Source organism: Salvelinus alpinus, chromosome 15 (genome assembly GCF_045679555.1).
Source record: "Salvelinus alpinus chromosome 15, SLU_Salpinus.1, whole genome shotgun sequence".
Taxonomy (NCBI): domain Eukaryota; kingdom Metazoa; phylum Chordata; class Actinopteri; order Salmoniformes; family Salmonidae; genus Salvelinus; species Salvelinus alpinus.
In genome coordinates, this window is record NC_092100.1 from 40097202 (window position 1) to 40104337 (window position 7136).

The 7136-nt window shown below is 42.5% G+C and overlaps 1 long non-coding RNA gene across 1 annotated transcript; it reads left to right on the forward strand.

Moving 5' to 3' along the window:
- The first annotated feature begins 758 nt into the window (after positions 1 to 758).
- LOC139540049 (uncharacterized) lies at positions 759 to 6513 on the forward strand. The gene is made up of 3 exons (XR_011668070.1): positions 759 to 1113; positions 2116 to 2205; positions 2634 to 6513. It is a non-coding gene; the product is annotated as an uncharacterized lncRNA (long non-coding RNA).
- The last annotated feature ends 623 nt before the right edge of the window (positions 6514 to 7136 follow it).

Below are 7136 nucleotides of genomic sequence, written 5' to 3' on the forward strand. Positions count from 1 at the left end.
AACCCCTGGCCCTAAGACAACAACTGCTGGTTACTGTCTCCTCTTATCTCATGACTGCAGAAACACACAAGAATGCCACTGCACGAACGCACACACATACACACTCACACCCCTCTGTCGGGGCTGGGTTCCAAGGACAAAGAACACTACTAAGAACCAATGGAACATTGATATCAGCCTGAAGGGGACCGCCCTCCACTCACAGCGACCAGTCAGGAGTACGAACTGCCAGAATCTACCTACGTCATTTAATGTATAAAATGTAAATGCACTCCATGTTTCGGGACTCCTGTCGGCTAGTTCCTTCTGAGCTAAATGAATGAGTCCGTGCACGCTTTGCTCAGATATCTTTACATCGAATAAACTGTCTTACTATATACCGATCCACCCTGTCCAGCGTCTTGACTTGGTCTCATTTCTCTAGTAACGAATCATCAACAGGGGTTAGGTTGCTAGTTAGAATCTTAACCTGCCATAAGCTACTTTTGTGTCAGCAAGTCTACAGACCATTCAAGTAGCTGCACTTAACACCTCACTGATACTGATTGTGTCAGCTACAAACCCAAATTGTCTAAGGAAATGTAGGTGACAGTAATAATATTGCACACATATTCAGAAATCTGGGCTGATGGAATCATTGTCTACTCGCCATAACTTCTGCTATAGATCCAGCCCCTCCCCCACTGCAGAGTGCACAAAAGTACCAAACTACCAAAAATTTCACAGGTCAACACAGTTCCCCCTCCCCCAAGCTGCATTGACAAATCTCTCCCTGGGGTTGCCATGTACGCTGTTTTGTCTTTTACTGAGATACTTTTAAAACTTTGCTGCAGGTGAAAAGTTTTGGTCGCTGGGTGCAAGTTTTTATACTACTTCTATATTGCACCGTTACCAACATGGTATTTTTAAAAACCCATTAATTTCCCTGTAATCTGCTGAAATTGTGACAGTTTTCAGGTTTTGAAATCGGGTTTTTACTGGATTTACAAGAAATGTGAAATTGACCTGGCAAGCCTGTCTCTGCCTGAGCATGATCACATCAAAAGTAGCTGTGCAGCACGTTTTTTTAATGAAGAGGGGGATGGTTGCAGACGTTCGCATTCATGCAAGAAGGTAAGCTATTAACTAAACTGTTAACCAATATTTTAACTAATATTGTATGTGGTGTATTGGCAAGCAATGCATGTTCCCATTGTCTTTATTTGTAATTAATGTTAGCTCATGTATGTCTTTCGGTGGAATCCAACATGCATTGACAATGTCCCGAAAGCCGTATTGTGTCAGATATACTGCATCATGAGATTGAAATTGGTGGACTTATCCAAACAATTCATTAATGTGCAATTGTTAGTTTGCATGTTTTTACCTTATACTTATTTACTGCTTGCTAATGATTAGCGTGCTAGCCAATGATTAGCGTGCTAGCTAGCTAATGATTAGCGTGCTAGCTAGCAAATGATTAGCGTGCTAGCTAGCAGTTAGCGTGCTAGTTTATCATAATTGGTAAACATGTCTTTGATTCAGAATACATGATTGTGGTTAACCCAATGTTACATGCATTGGACAATAATATTGCTAGTGTAACTTGAATTGATTTACAAGCTAGCTAGAAAAGCCAGTTCCTTTTCATCTGTTTTGTCAAGTCATAAGCATGCATGTGTGCTGAAATATAAAAATAAATCCCCTCATTAAATTATTTTATTTAAGTTTTGTGCTTATGTTATGCTTATACTTGCTTTTTTTACCTTGAAAGTCGTCTTAAAAAAAGGAAATTGTAATAGATGTTTGTAGGACCTCTATCAGTCAATGATAACAGTCATTGGTGTCCCCCAGCCCATCCCATTTGTGGTGTGCTTAGCAATCTTGTCATTCTTTTAAGTCTCAACCATTCTTTTAGAAACGTGTCTTCCTTTACAAAGGCACTGCAGAGGCTAAGAAGATGCATGGAAACTATAAAAGAAACATAATTCAACTTGTAGTCCAGATTTGAAAAGGAAATAATAAATCCCGATGCTCAGGTTTGTCAGTTGTTTAGAATGAGGATACTGGGGATGGTTGAATCATATTCAATTGCCTAATTTGCACATGACTAATTTCATTTTATTGTATCCTTAGATGTGAGACACCGAGGCTGCCAGTACCTCTGGTTCGATAGTCCATGTTTTGGATGATGCACCGCCGTTGGTCAGAACAGACAGCGTATATGTAAGTTAGAGTGATTCAACACCAGCACATACTGTAAGTTCTTGTGAATCAGCTTTGTAAATCAAAGACAGGCAAGTCTGCACTTTCATCCCATATTCATTGTATTATAACCTAATGTAAAGTAGAGGAGCACAGAGCAATAACTAATCAAAATGTGCCAGTGTCCAAATACTTTATCTGTCTAGTTGTCCAATATACTTTTGTTTCTGCAATAGAGTTGACCAAAGCTATGCTTGGATACAAGACTGATGACTCAATAACCAGTATTGACAACAGTGAAGATGGTTATGTCCCAGGGCCATCAGGATCTTCAGAGGAAGGCAATTTCTATGAAGAAAATCTGACCGGTGTGCCTATACCTTACATACACATGGACCTATTCTTAATTACAATGTCCTTTTCAACATGTTTTCCACTGATGTTTCCAGGAGAGATGTCAGCGGTTCGGGCCAAACATCCAATGACCAAGGGAAAGCTGGGACAAAAGAGAGGCTCACACGGTAAGCATGTTTCCTGCTTCCTTCAGTCAGTGCATTTTCACTCTGTAGTCAAATAAAATAAAATGTTATTGGTCACATACACATGGTTAGCAGATGTTTATGCGAGTGTAGCGAAATGCTTGTGCTTCTAGTTCCGACCGTGCAGTAATATCTATCAAGTAATCTAACAATTTCACAGCAACTACCTTATCTGTTCAACCAATCGCTGCCCACACCTGCCCGCCTGCCCAGCATCACTTCTCTGGACGGTTCTGACTTAGACTGTAAATTCTCCTTCCAGACTCACATTAAGCATCTCCAAACCAAAATTATATCTAGAATCAGCTGCCTATTTCGCAACAAAGCCTCCTTCACTCATGCTGCCAAACATACCCTCTTAAAACTGACTATCCTACCGATCCTTGACTTCAGCGATGTCATTTACAAAATAGCCTCCAACACTCTACTCAGCAAATTGGATGCAGTCTATCACAGTGCCATCCATTTTGTCACCAAAGCCCCATATACTACCCATCATTGCGACCTGTATGCTCTTGTTGGCTGGCCCTCGCTTCATATTTGTCGCCAAACCCACTGGCTTCATCTATAAGTCTTTGCTACGTAAGGCCCCGCATTATCTCAGCTCACTGGTCACCATAGCAGCACCCACCCGTAGCACGCGCTCCAGCAGGTATATTTCACTGGTCACCCCCAAAGCCAATTCCTCCTTCGGCCGCCTTTCCTTCCAGTTCTCTGCTGCCAATGACTGGAACTAACTGCAAAATTCACTGAAGCTGGAGACTCATATCTCCCTCGCCAGCTGTCAGAGCAGCTCATAGATCACTGCACCTGTAAATAGCCCACCTGTAATTAGCCCATCCAACTACCTCATCCACATACTGTTATTTATTTTGTTCCTTTGCACCCCAGTATCTCTACTTGTACACTCATCTTCTGCACATCTATCACTCCAGTGTTTAATTGCTATATTGTAATTATTTCGCCACTATGGCCTATTTATTGCCTTACCTCTGTTATCTTACCTCATTTGCACACACTATTGTATTATTGACTGTATGTTTGTTTATTCCATGTGTAACTCTGTGTTGTTGTTTGTGTTGCACTGATTTGCTTTATCTTGTCCAGGTCGCAATTGTAAATTATTCAGACCCTTGACTTTTTCTACATTTTGTTACGTTACCGCCTTAATCTAAAATGGATGAAATATTTATTTTTTCACTTCAATCTACACACAATACCCCATAATGAAAGAGTGAAAACAGATTTTTTGAATTGTAAAAATGGAATTACCTTATTCACATAAGTATTCAGACCCTTTGCTATGAGACTCGAAAATGAGCTCAAATCCATCCTGTTTCAATTGATCGTCCTTGAGATGTTTAAGTCCACCTGTGGTATATTCAATTGATTGGACATGATTTGGAAAGGCATACACCTGACTACTTACTGTACATAAGGTCTCAAAGTTGACAGTGCATGTCTGAGCAAAAACCAAGCCATGAGGTCGAAGGAATTGTCCGTAGAGATCCGACAGAGGATTGTGTCCAGGCACAGATCTGGTGAAGGGTACCAACACATTTATGCAGCATTGAAGGTCCCCAACAACACAGTGGCCTCCATCATTCTTAAATGGAAGAAGTTTGGAACCACCAAGACTCTTCCTAGAGCTGGCCGCCCAGCCAAACGGAGCAATCGATGGAGAAGGGCCTTGGTCAGGGAGGTGACCAAGAACACGATGGTCACTCAGACAGAGCTCCAGAGATCAAATCATATTGCATTTGTCACATGCCCCGAATACAACAGGTAGACCTTACAGTGAAATGCTTACTTACAAGCCCTTAACCAACAATGCAGTTAAGAAAAAAAGTGTTTAAGTATTTACTAAAATAAACTGAAGTAAAAAAATATATATAAAAAATAACAGTAGCGAGGCTATATACAGGGGGTACCGGTACAGAGTCAATGTGCGGGGGAACAGGTTAGTCTAGGTAATTGAGGTAATATGTACATGTAGGTAGAGGTAAAGTGACTATGCATAGATAATAAACAGAGAGAAGCAGTAGTTTAAAAATGGGGGTGGGACGACGACTACAATGCAAATAATCTGGGTAGCCATTTGATTAGGTGTTCAGGAGTCTTATAGCTTGGGGGTAGAAGATGTTAAGAAGCCTTTTGCACCTAGACTTGGCGCTCCGGTACAGAGAGCATAGAGAACAGAGAGAACAGTCTATAACTAGGGTGGCTGGAGTCTATGGCAATTTTTTGGGCCATCCTCTGACACCGCCTGGTATAGAGGTCCTGGATGGCAGGAAGCTTGGCCCCAGTGATGTACTGGGCCGTACGCACTACCCTCTGTAGTGCCTTGCGGTCGGAGGCCGAGCAGTTACCATACCAGGCGGTGATGCAGCCAGTCAGGATGCTCTCGATGGTGCAGCTGTAGAACTTTTTGAGGCTCTTAGGATGCATGACAAATTATTTTTGTCTCCTGAGGGGGAATAGGCATTGTCGTGCCCTCTTCACAACTATTCTGGTGTGTTTGGACCATGATAGTTTGTTGGTGATGTGGACACCAAGGAACTTGAAGCTCTCAACCTGCTCCACTACAGCCATGGCAATGAGAATGGGGGCGTGCTCGGTCCTCCTTTTCCTATAGTCTACAATCATCTCCTTTGTCTTGATCACATTGAGGGAGAGGCACCACACTGCCAGCTCTCTGACCTCCTCCCTATAGGCTGTCTCATCGTTGTCGGTGATCAGGCCTACCACTGTTGTATAGTCGGCAAATTTAATGATGGTGTTGGAGTAATGCTTGGCCATGCAGTCATGGGTGAACAGGGAGTACAGGAGCGGACTGAGCATGCACCACTGAGAGGCACCCGTGTTGAGGATCAGCGTGGCAGATGTGTTGTTACCACCTGGGGGCGGCCCACCAGGAAGTCCAGGATCCAATTGCAGAGGGAGGTGTTTAGTCCCAGGATCCTTAGCTTAGTGATGAGCTTTGAGGGCACTCTGGTGTTGAACGTTGAGCTGTAGTCAATGAATAGATTCCCATGTAGGTGTTCCTTTTTTTCCCAGGAGGGAAAGGGCAGTGCGAAGTGCAATAGAGATTGCGTCATCTGTGGATCAGTTGGGGCGGTATGCAAATTGGAGTGGGTCTAGAGTTTTTGGGATAATAGTGTTGATGTGAGCCATGACCAGCCTTTCAAAGCACTTCATGGCTACAGATGTGAGTGCTATGGGTCGGTAATCATTTAGGCAGGTTACCTTGGTGTCCTTTGGCACAGGGACTATGGTGGTCTGCTTGAAAGATGTTGGTATTGCAGACTCGGTCAGGGACAAGTTGAAAATGTCAGTGAAAACACTTGCCAGTTGGTCAGTGCATGCTCGTAGTATACGTCCTGGTAATCCGTATGGATTTTTCAGCAGCAGGGACTGGGTGACTAGTCAGGATTGAGGGAAAGATGAATGGAGTAAAGTGCAGAGAGATCCTTGATGAAAACCTGCTCCAGAGCGCTCAGGACCTCAGACTGGGGCGAAGGTTCACCTTCCAACAGGACAACGACCCTAAGCACACAACCAAGACAATGCAGCAGTGGCTTCGGGACAAGTCTGTGAATGTCCTTGAGTGGCCCAGCCAGAGCCCGGACTTGAACCAGATTGAGCATCTCTGAAGATACTTGAAAATAGCTGAACAGCGACACTGTTTATACGGTGTTAGTGGGAAAAATAGGGAATTAGCTAGGGAAACTGACAGATAACGTTACATTGCAATACTGACTAATAAAACTCACATTGTACTGAAAAAACATCAGAATATAGGTCTTCAATCATTTGGCTGCTGGTTTCATAATTTGATTCAGGTCTAGTGTGTGTGGTGGCATATTTCTGCTTTACCAAATGAGGAGAGTTACAAGCTTCACACACCAGTCAGAGTTATACTTAAACTACATCTTTAATAATAAGAGCTTTGCAATAGCCTTTGACTTTCAATGATGCGCTATCTCTAATGAACCATTGAAAGTGTTAACAGAAAAGTACAAAGATCTCTTATAACCAAGATACACCCCTCTCAACTTACATGACGAACCACAGATCTTAGGAACTGTTCACAAAGAAAGACTTTTACTTGAGAGAGAGGAGTATCCCATAGCGAGATAGCATTCGCTATAAATTATCGTTCAGTTTGGTCCCTAAAACGAGGTTCTAATCTCGTTCCTGGTACTTCATAGCACAAAAACATTACCTCATGTTATCTGGAATGCTCTTTAGATTTTATCACCCAAAGACATCGTAAATCTCCTCTGTCAGTGCTATCTCATAGAGGCCCATCAGTGAAACACACACACAATAGTTAACAGAATACTCTATTCTGTCGAATAAAACAACCATTATAATGCAATACAAGCATTATAACATAATCTTGCAATTTTC